Source organism: Callionymus lyra, chromosome 3 (assembly GCF_982586985.1).
Source record: "Callionymus lyra chromosome 3, fCalLyr1.hap1.1, whole genome shotgun sequence".
Taxonomy (NCBI): domain Eukaryota; kingdom Metazoa; phylum Chordata; class Actinopteri; order Syngnathiformes; family Callionymidae; genus Callionymus; species Callionymus lyra.
This window is the reverse complement of record NC_141820.1, coordinates 21,529,970-21,543,573: the sequence shown is the minus strand read 5'-3', so window position 1 is coordinate 21,543,573 and position 13,604 is coordinate 21,529,970. Positions and strand designations below refer to the sequence as shown.

The 13,604-nt window shown below is 36.7% G+C and overlaps 1 protein-coding gene across 1 annotated transcript in view; it reads right to left on the bottom strand.

Annotated features, from left to right (window-relative positions):
- The window catches only part of LOC148083822 (thyrotropin-releasing hormone-degrading ectoenzyme-like), a 171,839-nt gene that overhangs the window by 63,790 nt on the left and 94,445 nt on the right, over positions 1 to 13,604 (bottom strand). The window lies entirely within an intron of this gene.

The window sequence follows — 13,604 nt, the reverse complement described above, 5'->3', positions numbered from 1 at the left end:
ACTGTCTTATTGACTATCGCAGTAGATACAAGTGAAAATACAGCAAAAATAAGCTTTTTATCATTTTGTATGAGTTGAGGATGATGATGCAAAATGTGATTATGTTCAGAGAGATTTGTAGCTCAACTGAAATGAACCGTAAATAGATGAGAACTGACTCCGAAGCACAAGTGTACGACTATGTCTTCAGGACCAGCTTTGCAATCGTCATAAATAATGGTAGTTATGCGATATTAAGCACACTATAGGGAGCTGACGACACATTTACATTTGTATTTGCACTTGCTCTCGCTATTCTTTAAACACTATTCACATTTAAATGTAGAATTTATATGAATTATATTATTATATGAATATATATGCTGATAGGAAATGACTGAAATTAGAACCAAGAGTCAGAACAACAACAACAACATGAACATATTATCAAGAAGGCAACTTTGGGACTTGCATAGTCTCTGAATTCTAATGTCATGTAAGTTCTCAACACATTACATGCACCATAAGTTTTATTGAAGTATCCTCCGATGTTCATATTCTCTGGTTTGCCAGTAAAGGGGTAAAGAAAAAACATCTTCTATTTCAAGAGTATGTTCCGCTGCTCCGTGCCTCTTCCTCTTTTAAAGGGTTTGTATAGTCTTTAATAACAAATCACAGATTGGTTTCACATCATTTGTTTTGGCGAATATTAAATCATCTTGATTACATTCAAACATATTTTAGTGCCAGGAGTTTGAAGACATGATTTTCTGTTCAACTTCACCATGTATTCTGGCTTTTTACAAGATCATGACGTTCTTGGTCTGTTTAAATGGTCCAAAGCTGCACAACTATGAGGCTTAATCAAGGTTTTTTTGGTTTTCTCCAGGATAATATATGGATCGACACAATTCTCTTTGCATAGATAAGCAACTGCTTGTATCGGTCCGCTTTGTCTGAAGCCGGAGAGGCTTTAGACGAACGAAAATCAATATTTTATTTAATTTCTCAAACTATTTTAAAAAAGACAATGAAATTAGTGGAATCGCTTTTCCAGAATATTTTTGATTCAAAGTTGTATTTACCGTCAGTATATTTTTTCCAGTTCTGACGAAACTTTTCCTCCATGTTGTGAAATGCAGTTAATCATTCATATTTCAGCAAGAGAGAGAGAAGAGATTGACAGGACGTCAGTCTCAGATTTATGTAAAATACAAAAGCCTTCCTGAAGGGTAGGACTAGCTGAACCTCAACTTGGCATTGAGAGTAAAACCAAAATAATCCAACACATGGGATTATACAGATCCGTGGCTAAATTATGACTCATAATAGTGTTTTTTAAGTGTTTGCTGAAAAGAGAAAAATATACAAAAAAGTGTGGATGGTTAAGCAAACACATTCCTGGCGTCGCTCTTCATCGGTCACACTATGAGAATCTCAATCACTCCAGTGACTGCCTTCCAATCAAATCAAGAAAAAAAGAGATTGACGCCTACGAGAAGACTGAACCTCTACACTAAATTATGCATTTTTTACACAAGAAGCCACTAAAGCTAAGTAAAAAAAGCTTTTAGAAAGTGTAATGAAGCACATTTTCCACCTCTAATAAACCTCATACACCAGTTTACAGCAACTGCTCTTTCTTTTGAATAATACAGGATCAAGAGAATCCATTTTTCTTCCATTATTCAGTGGACATGTTTTATATGTTTGTATACATCCGGCTTTTGAGGGCTTGATGAAAACACAGCAGCTCTCCAGAGCAGCCTGCAGCATTTTCCCCTGCAGTATCTCAGAAGAATCAAAGATCAACGTTAAAGCTGCAACAATCCTTCATTAACTCAACTGGAATATGACGTAAGAAGTCCTGCCAAATATACATTCAGACAACAGAGCAGGGATCAGCAACAAGGGCTAGATTGTTCTCATGTGCATCTCCTACTATAGACGTTTATACAATATGCATAAAGCTTATATCAGTAAACATTAGCAAATGATTTTATGTGCATTTAAGTCACTTGATTTGGTCACTATCATTCTGTATTTTGAATTAATAACAGACGCTCTTCTGTTTTATTAAATCTGCTTATTAAATAAATCAAACTATCGATGTTAGCAGGACTTGTTTTTTCGATGCATTTTTCAGGATCAGGAATGTTTCTGTGGTTGTTAATATTTCGTCCACCATATTGGCTCCATCGACAATCAGCGCCCCCTGCTGTCTCATCAATAATAACCAGGGAGATACACGTCTGACTCTTGGTGAGCCTGCAGGCTTTATTCACTTTACATCATATTTTGGCCAATTTGGCCAAAGTGTAGTTTTCCTCACCTTTAGAAGATATAAATACTGTAAAACAAACTCAACTCAAGTCAATTAGGCATTATTTATAGAGCACTTATAAACAACAGAAGTTGGCACAAGAACATAAAATATAGCACAACATAGAAACCGTTTAAAACAATTAAAGTTAAGTTTAAAAGCAAATGAAACAAGTAAAAAGTACTAAAGGGAGCTAAAGAGTCTCATGCTGAGTTAAATGCCAGGAAATAGAAACATTACCCTGTCAAGATGTTTATTCAACATGACTGTAAAAACCCAACGTACAATCAAATAATCAAAAACAACAAAGTGTTTGGCAGCTCATGAAAACATTGTCAACTGGGAACAAGTCTGGTATACAGTGGGAGTGCAGTCTTCCTGTTTAGCCACATGGATGGGCCATGAAACCAGTTTAGTTGAGGCTATGTCAGCCACGGATGGACAGAAATGTTCAGCCCCACAGTGTGTGTCCATAGTTAAAGTAGTGTGTGACACCCAGCTGCTTTTTGAACCAGTTTTTTTTAATGCCGTGTGGCTCAGTATGTTCATGACTTCGGTTCTCTTTGCAGCCAGAACTCTAGTTGACAAACTGCTGATTCTCAGACAAGGCGTCTTCCCAATGTACCAATTGTATTAACAAAGACATTTAACAAGCCTAAAACAATGTTGAACAACAACGACAAATTAAAATTGATTCATTTTACTGATTCAATCGTATGCTGTGTTATGAAGTCTGATCGGAGTATGGAGGCTAAGCATCACTTACATAACACAAGTGAATGAGGAATCCTTCAAAACCTCCCTGGATCCAGATGTAACCCAGAACACCACTACAATGGAATCATCTGCTACTTTTTGCACAATTCTCAACATACCCTGAGAGTTAATTCCAAAATGTATTCAGAGGTTTTCCTTACAGAGACAGACGAATAGACAGGAAGATAAATGCTGTCTATGACATGAACTCTTTGTTGGACAGAAAAACTAAAGTCAAAGAAACAATGATTTTTGCAAGCTTAATTAAATGATTTTAAATAAAATATTGCTTTGAATAAATGCACCGACATAAAATGAAACATTTCAATCGCCCTTGGAAGGCAGTGTGAAGAAGAAACTCGTCAAATGTTGCAGCTCGGTTCAATGTGCATCTGGCTCGTGTCGCTGTGAGATCATCGTCTGCTGCTCCTTCAGAGGAATCATCAGGGATATATTTTCACCGTCAGATGAAAACACAATTGTAGTAACTATGTTGGTAACCATGGCTCTAGTCGCAGGGGCACTTTGTGTGTGTTCTTATTGCGAAGAATAAAACGTTTATCACAGAAAAAAAATCTGCTGTGTTTGAGACCAACAACAGGGTACGATTAGCTACAAACACTGCAGTAACAAAAGACAACCACAGCACTCGTCATGTCACACACCGTCCCTTCACACTGGCAGCACTTTTAAAAGAACGACCGATGTCGGACGTAGAAAAGTTCGACAGAGATATTGTAGTTGTGAAGCTCTGGAATATAAAATATCGACATATTTAGCTCTGAACTACAACTGTAGAGACAATGATAATTTACAGTGTCACACACACTCAGTCACTCAGAGGCAAAATAAAACATGTTGTAAAATACTGACATTATTCTGCTCTGTCTATCACAAAACTTGTTGGTTTGTAAGGTTATTGAAGGTGCCTTTCTTGGCACTCAAGGACACCGTACAACAATACCAAAACTTTTGAATAGTGATATTGAGGGTCTTTGAATAAAATGAAACAATATAAAATCAAAACTTTAGCTTTATGTCAGTGTTTCGCTTAGTTTTTGTTTTTCAAGATTTACAAGCATTATCAAACTTTTCTTCCAACAAAATATTATGTGCGCTCTTGAGAATTTTTTTAAATTCTATAGAGCAGTGGTCAACAAAGTCATGCCCACAGACATTAAAGGAGTAGGCCGTCCAAGGGCCTGTTCAAAAATATATATATATATTTTTTACCAGTAACCATCTCATTGTTTTATTCTGTGTTTCCTATTCCTATTATTGAATCAATAAAGTGATTAGTGTATTAGAGTGATCATTATAGTCGATAATATTCATTCATTTCCTGTACCACTTATTCCTTTATGGGGGGGCAGTTTCACTGGGCGAGAGGCGGGGGACACCCTGGACAGGTTGCCACTCTGTCACAGATGATGTTGGATGAATAAAATCACAATTTTAAGCAGGAATGAAATGGGTTAAGACTCTATATTTAAACTGCGAACATGTTTTATAATTATAATCATAAGAGGGACGATGATGTTTGCCAATGATATAGTGATTTACAGTGAGAGAAATGAGTGCTCAAGTATTGTGCTGGTAAGAATCACAAATTAACAACACAACACGTACACACACTCCACCGTGATGGACAACAATGCAGTGCAAGTAGATCTAGTCGGACCACTGGCAGACGTGAGGTCAGAGGTCAGGGCCGACCACAGACAGCTGTCAGTGCAAGAACTTTCATTGCTGCTGAGCGGCAGAAAATAGCTTCTCCAGAAATGCGAGAGGTTCATATCAAGAAAGCGCGACAGAGAAAACTGAGATGATGTATAGATCCGTGTGTTCCATTTAGCTGCATGCTAACTCGTCGCGCGGTAATGAATGATCGACTTTGAACTGAAACTACAAAATGAAATATAGAACCCGTCCGTGAGCGTGTGAGGTTCTTTCATATGGTTCCTGTCCTCCCGAGGACCGAGTGTGCTTTTCGCAGACAGGTTGTTTTCAGGTTTAATACTTCACGGGAGGAGCAGGTGGTCGAGCTTAATCAGTGTTTCTTCTCTGCTTCTGAACAACGGCGCAGCCATTGAGCCAATTTAGGTGTTTTTTCAGGTAATGTGTTGTGAGGATACAAGCGAACAGATGAGGCTGTCGTGTTAACTGCTGCCACGATGACAACTTCTATGATTCCCGTGAGCACAGACATCCCAGTGAGATAATGTAGAAGAACATGACGCAAACAAACCACCAGGAATGATGGACAGAACAACAAGGAAGAAACTACCTTTCATAGTCACATATTTAACACACATTCACGACGGCTATGATTTCTAGAGTTTCTCAGATGTTTCCTCAACAGATTGGTTCAGGGTTTGGAGTTGACACCTTCACCGCTTTGGCTGGAACTCACTTTGGATCACCTTGTGTCAGATTTGTTTTTAAAAAAATGTATTTTTGATGTTATTTCCCACCAGTAGTTGTTGGAAGGGTATAGCACACTTTCTTCAGACTCTCCCCTGAAGCCACGCCCCCATAGCAGCGCATCAACCAATCTCTAACGTCGTCTTATCATTCACAAATCAGACAATTTACAAGAACCTCATAAAAGATGTGAACATTCACTGTTTAAGTTACATTTATCTGTATGTTTTGTTAAGTTTTGTCGACATGTCATCATCTTATCATTTTGATAAATTTGGACAAAAAAGTTTGTCCAAATTTTTGTCCACAGGTGAGGAAAACTTTTTTAAAGCTTCAAACAAGCTCATTTTTAAAAAGGAAGCCCGAAAAAACCCCATTACAAATTCATACATAAATTGTCTGCCGCCGTCACCATTTTTCTCGTACAAAAAATACATTTTGGTGTTGCCTTTTCCAAACGCTTTTGTATTTTATCTCTCTATTCTTTTGAAAGTCTGGAGGCGCAATAACCCAGAGGGAAAAGGAGATGTGAATTTTGTAAGAAAATATCTTGTAACAGTAAACGAAAAAACGAAAAAATAAGAAGGCAACAATTACGCAAAGATACATACTATTAAAATACATTTGACTTTTTTTTTTACATTTGCTATTTTCCATCAATCAAGGCTGCTTATTGTTCTTCTGTAAGAGATTATTTTTAAACCAATATCATGGAGATGTTTCCTGCTGTTATGAAAATTATACTCTTTGGATGATATAATTTAAACCAATTATGAAAGTTTTAATAATACTGTTATACGGAGGACCAGTCAGAACATGGTAAAAGAAAAAAAAACTAAAATAAAATTAATGTTTTTTTCTACCGTGTAATGTCTGGGGCTCTGTACCTTAAGATTACTTAAAATGAAAGGGATTTTAACGCAGCACTGTGTAAGATTTAAACCATTATTTTCTGGCTGTGTATTATTAAACTGCCATTGTCTTACAGCATGCGCATTCTTTTACAATACAAGGTTCTTTATTCAATCAGTATTAGTTAATTCATTTACCATAATTTATCTCAACTTCCTGAAATGACAAGTTTCTAACAAATTTCTAAAGTTGAAATGAAAAGGAAAGTTGCAAAATAGTGAGATCTTATAAATCTAATTAGAATCTTTACAAAAAGCCAAACCCTGATGTTTCTGCTCAGTTTTGAAACATGTCAACAGTTCCCTTGACACACAATAAGATGCTTACAAATAAGAATGAATGAGTGAAATTAATTTCAACAGCTCTTGTTCTCAAGTCGACAATCTTACTTTATTATGACTTTCCAGTGCAGTTGAAAGAAACAACCTCAAGGACAAAACCTCCTGAAAACGTCTCCGAGGTTTCATCAAAATGGTCTTTTCATCGACGGAGGCGGCAGAAGAATATTCTCCGGAGCTTGTGCGGCGAGAACGGGGCGTTGACACACGGAAAGTAAGAAAGAACAAAAGTGGCTCGGACGTGGTCGTTAATCACAGATGACGGTTCATTAAGAGGAGTGGACTGTGAAGGCTGTCACACCTAAACGCTGACGGATTTCCAGTGACAGGATCATGAAGGTCAGTTATAAAAGAACAGTGGAACATATTCTCAGGATTGAACCTTTTCCAATGTTCATTTTAGAAGGCTTATGAAGTATACGGTGCAGATTAATACCAACAGTTAATATATATCTATATAATTATGAGTCATTACGCCCGGTGACCTGGTATAGAGTCGTTCTAATGATCTAATGTAATAAGACAGTTAAAGGAAATTCTTTCCCCCTCATTAAGTCCCAATTAAGCGACTAGTCCAGCAGGAAATTGTCACAGTCGGTCATGAGATTGCGTTCAGTGAATGTAGCTTCACTTGAGATAATTGTCTTGGTCACAGTTACTTTGATTCAAATTAACATGACAATAAGTCATGTAGGCAAATATTTGACGATTAATCATAAGACTTTTTTCTTTCTGGGTTCTCAAAGTGTTTAAAGATCAACTAATGTGTAAAGTAAATAGATGTTGGACTATATTGTATCATCACTATGTGTCTGTTTCTTAAAAACTATTTTAGAAAATATACTTAAGCCCCGCCCATCGGAGACCCTTTGTTTTTCTGGAGATAAAATCTTGTTTAATATAACCCAACCAATCTGCTTTGATTGGTCAAGCATCAAAGTGTGTCACTGTGTATAATCAATCCTGAAAATCTTCACCTCCAAAGGACTCATTATATAAACAAAGCGGACGTGATTACAACTGGCTGGAGGAGGAGTGAAGCCATTATTGCATCATAATGGACTCAGCTCTCATAACCTCTCGTTCGCTGAGATTTCAGACGGGGGAGAACTTTATAAAGTAATACTTACTGCATCTTGGAGAGGAAGACTTCAACTTTTGAAACATGTGAGTGAGTCAGTAGAGTTGGGTTTTTACATTAGTTGCCCTAAAGACCAAAAGGCTTATTTTATTGAGTAATTAACTGGAGACATATGTTAGCTTTTGACCCAGAGGTCCCACTTGTAGTTTTTGTTTACCATATTTAAGCCTTATTTCTTTTTATTGAATACATCCTTAGTAAAAGTAAAACACTTTTTTCTTAAGCCTTGAGTATTAAATACTCATTTTGTGCTACCAATAAAGTAACTGCTAAGCTAGTTTTGTGCTAAATGCTAAGCTAGGTTTCTACTTTTATTAAGGTTTTTCAGCGGTTGACTTTTTTTAAGCTGATCTTTTATCCACACGTTCCACATTGACGACATAGTTGTGGCACGGATCAACATTCCCTCGTAGTCACAGGCGTCTGCTTCATTCCTATGATTTGTTTGCTTGCAGGGATTTCAAACACAGACTCCAACCCAGATTCATCTGTCAGCTGGCCAAAGTAAGCACTGTCCTATTTCCTCCTGCATATGGCTGATTTAATGTGCGTCAACAAACGATGGCTGTAAATCTGTTTGCCTGAATTCTGTCCCAGGGTCTTGTTTTTGTGCCATTTAATTACCTGACAGGACGACGGCAATAATGTCTGAGCTTATATTTGGAACTCAATTGTGCTGGTGTCTCGACCTTTGTGGGAACAAATTGAGGTTTGACATAATTTACGCTAAACCCCACTGAGAGTGTCTGAAAACACCATGAGCTACTTAAAGCCGTAATATAAGGCCAGGTATTGTATGAGCAGAACGTCATAATTAAAATCACTCTGTCAGACGGTTTTGTTATTTTCGAGCACAAATGATGGATAAACTTTTGATGTAGACAATGTCAATACAATAATAAACCATGATAGGAAAACTCCAATTAATTTTTTAGGTAACACACACACACGAACATTACATATAATTCATCCACTTTCTACCGCTTATTCCCTTATAGGGGTAGTGGGGGGGCTGGAGTCTATCCCAGTTTATTGGGGTGAGATGTGAAGGACACCCTGGACAGGAGGCCAGTCTGTCGCAGTGCAAACAAAGACACACAACCATTTGCACATGAACTCATTTCTACAGACAATTTCCCCAAATTCTCAATCAACCTCTATATGTCTTTGGACTGTGGGAGGAAACCAGAGTTCCCGGAGTAAACCCACGTAACAGGGGGAGAACATACAAACTCAGAAGGCACACAGAAAGGCCACCTCTACCGGGATGTGAACCTGCGTGTTCACCACCACATATCATGTTTGTGGAACTAAGAAAAGAAAAAAGTGATTTTAATATTTTTCAAGATTTTCTAATTCTTAAATCTTAATTTATCTTTAATCCATAAACAAAATAACACCAGGTGTGAGGACCAGGATGGATTACCTTAATATGAAAACATTGCTGGTTAAAATCTTAAGTAAGCGTATTGTATTCACTTTTCAAAAAAATACCTTTTCATGCTACTTTTTTTCAGGGTTTTTAGCTAAAAATTGTTTTGCTTATTTTTTTCTGTATTTCGTTTCAATTTTTATCCTGAGTCATCTTGTGTTTCTCAGCTAGTGCACTGCTCTGTATAGAGGCGTGTCTTGAACATATTCACACATTAAATTAAAATAAATTAAGACATAAATGAGACATTTCCTGATTCACAAGCAAAAAAACCAAGACTGGTTTAACGTGGCCCGGGGGCCATATGCGGCCCCTTGACTCCTCTTTTTCGGACAACTTACTAATATACTAAATACCATTTATTTATTTATTTCATCATGTGTGGTTTTAGCATGATCCTCCTTTAAATGTTATTCTTTTTAAACCTTTCTAAAATGAGTTCTGTAATTAACACTTAATCTCATCATTATTTTTCTACTTTCACATAAATTAAGATTTCAGATTTATTCTCTCGCAACATGTTCTTAATCCTTCTTAATCTTATCCAGCATTAATGACCTTAAACTTGATAATGATCATGTACTCCCTATTTGAAGACTCTGATCACGATGTAGAGTTTTATGTGATTAAAAACCTGTAAAACTAGACGTTATTGTTGGTTAATTGGGATTCAAATTGACTTGGCAGGACTAGAAAAAAACCTTTTCAGTGTTTTAAGCATCACAGTATCGGAGCCCATCATCTCCATCTGCGTTCTCTTCAGTGCTCACGAGACGAGCAGTCTGTCCACGTTTCTCCTCCACATGTTTCCCCATCTGTTCCCCCACAACTACAAACGCCGGCTCTGAACATTGGAACATCTTCACTTCTGACAGAAACACTTTGGTTTTTCCCGTGCACCTGTCTGAGGATGGAAGGACAAGCTGGCCGCTGAAGCAGACCAGCGTCGAGTCGCTAAGAGATGATCACAATGTGGTGCAGATCAGCAGGAAAAAGGACAAAATGGGGTAAAATAAAGAAGCTATTTAACACACACACACATCTCACTAAGCTGAACAACAACACCTTAGAGATCGAGTCTCGCAATCCAAGGGAACACCGAATTCAATTAATCTCTGTCCCTTCACATTATCGTGGAGGCGAGTTAATGGAGCCAACACCCGCTGAGTGTTGGTGAAAGTCAGCGTTTAGAACGGAAAGGTCACTGGTTTCCTTTGACTTATTGACATTTCCACAGTCAATTGAAGCCTCCAATTAACCTTAACACAACGGCGCCGGCGTCGGCAGGTGAGAGTGGACGATCGTGTGAGGTATGGATCGGAGCATTGAGCGCTCGGACGCTGGGTTCCAAAGTGAAACCGGCTTTTTTTTTTAGTTTTTTTTAGTTAAACAAGTAAAGCACGTGATTGTTGAAAGCCTCGAACAACTCGCCCGTCGCTCGCTTTCCAATCCTGAGGGAGATGAATGAGACCAGGATGAAATGGTGTGCAAAGCATCGCTTTATCATTTTTTTCTCTCCTTCTCAGTCGCTCCTCTGGAATAACAGAGCGGATGAAGACGCACAATGAGAACCAGAAATGAAGAATGCAAAGCACGAACCATTACCATCAGCTCATGACACAGCCAATAATATTTATGAACAAATAAATATGCCGCAGCACAGCTCAACGCCGAGGCTCTCGTTTAGTCCGTTTCTTGCCTGAAGGAAACACTCATGCACTCCGAGAGAGAGATGTCGGCACATTTAAAGAAGATTAAACTGACATCCTGCTGAAGGCGCCGCAGTATTTGAAAGGTTTCATTCCCATCTTAAAGTGATCTCTAAACACGAGAGCGTGAGTCATAAGAGTTGTGCGGGCGTGCAAATATCTGGTTAAGCACCAAAGTTGTGAACTTTTCCGGACAAATCCGCTACAGTCATAAAAAAAAAAAAATTAATAAAAAACGGTTGGGAAAAGATATTGCAAACGATCTACCTCTTCAACTGAAGCAGAACAGATGTTGAAAGTAAAACTCATGAAGCCAACCTTCTTATTATGAGACAAACTTAACATCATTTAAGAAACTTTAGTACAGAGCAACAAAAGCATCAAAATTAGCTTTAATTATATTTAAAAAAATACATTAAATGCTGCAATTAAATATATGTAAAAATGATACCACACCATTACATTATTTTAAATTAATTTTACTTAGATTGTATCATCTTGTTATTTCTCTTTATGTTCTTGTTCTTATTTTATTTTGATTTATTTTTTATGAAAACTGCTGTATTTTCTGTGGCTATTGGAAAAAACCTCCTGAGGGATCAATAAAGTTTTACCTTACCTTACCTTTAGAATTTTCGATATGAATGAATACATTCATGTATATCTATGAATATCTGGAAAACATGATAGGAAAGCAGTTAACTTTCATTTAGTTTCGTTTGTTTTGAGGGGATAGACATTTGAATAGATAAAGGACCAACGTTAAACCAGAACTAAACATAAAAATATGAATTAAGGAGGAAAAAAAAATTACTAATTACATTCATAAATATTTGTACATGATCAGTTTAAGTTAAAAATAAATAAATATAAATATATAGTTTAGAAATTAACATTAGTTGAAAGTCATAGAATGTACGAAAGTGTCTTTCTTTTCATGTATATTATTTTAAATAATGTTTTAAACAAATATAAAGTCAAAATAATAGTCAAAACTTCACTCGAGCTCTCTTTACAAGCCTCAGACTGATAAACACATTGAATCCCAGCGAGCGTGACCCTGTTTCCCCCCCATGACAGCTCACATGCTAAAAAAAAAGAAAAAAGAAGTCTTTTTAATAATGCTTTCTAATTTTGCTTTTTTTTACATTCATAAATGATCTACCCATCCCCCTTTCTTCAAATCTTCATGGCCTGAATACGCCGTAGTTTTCCGTCTTAAGTGAAACAGCACTTTGATGCAGAGGGCACCTCCTGTCACATGAATGAAGTATTTATACTTCTGCTCTCTTTCTGTCGCTTCTTGTCCTCTTTGTGCTCCAGTAAAAGAATATCTTCCCCAGCTTTTGCCTTTTATCTTCTGTTCCTGAAGATGATCAGCGTCTGTTGTCTCCTCGCTGGCACTAACCGTCATACTTTCATCGCATTTGAAGCGACTGTGAAAACAGGATCGTCTCTGCCGTGTTTGCTGGAGGAGATTCACCAGCAACTCGAAGACACGCCGCGGATTGATGTCTGCGTCGATTTCTGACATCACGTACCAGCGCATTCATTTGCATCAGTACAAGGTAAAGGATTTTGTTTGTATGTCTTTATCTCGGCGTGCAAAAGAGTTTAGCACTGATTTTTAAAATGTCACGCTTCCCAGGGAACCTGTTGATATCTCGTCCAACATTTGTCATATATTTGACAGAGGAAATTGAGTTTTTAATGCATTATATTGCTTAAGTGCTCAACGTGTGTATGTTTTTTTTAGGTATTCTGTGTTTATTGATGTTGAAATATTAAAAGTTAACTTTTTTGAATAGTTATATTTACTAAATGTTTGTGCGATGGTGCTTTCATTTAAATTTAAGTTGGTGAGCTTAAAGAAAAATACTTAGTTCAGTCATCAAATTTGTCCCAGCATGCATTGCAGGTGAGGGACACTAAGCTAAAGAGCATACTTTTCATGTAGATTCTGCCATCAGGTGAGGTTTATTAAGTTATCAAACTGCAGGTGGAAAATGTGAGATCCTTATCTAGCTCAACATATAATGACTATAGAATGCAACTTGTTTTTAGTAGTAGAAGTAAATTAAAAAGTGGTTGTTAATTGAAAATTTTGCATGTTAAATTAAGTGAATTAAATACATGTCGATCCATTAGGGCAAAAAATTAAATACATGTGGTTCAACTTAAATGTTTAGAGTAATATATGTGATTGAGTAAAGATTAGTAAGTCAATGATGTTTAAATGGCTTTGGCTGTAAAATAAGTTATTTTGAGAGACACAATAAACTGTTATATTTAAAGTTAATTTCCTTTAAAATTTTTGTAAAAACAAGATGCTTACATAAATGCAAAACATGACTTTTACATGTTTTGGGAAAATATATTTTTTAATATTATCTGAGTTTAAAGTTCATGACAACTGATGTAACTTATGTTCGTAATAATGGATACAAAAAAGTGAACATCCTTATATGTCGACTTATAAACATGTCTTCACGCCAATGATTTTGCGATAAATATCAATTAAGAAAGTAAATAAAAAAGCTCAATCCTCCATGTTAATGAACTTGGTTAGTTTATTTTTCAATCATTCATT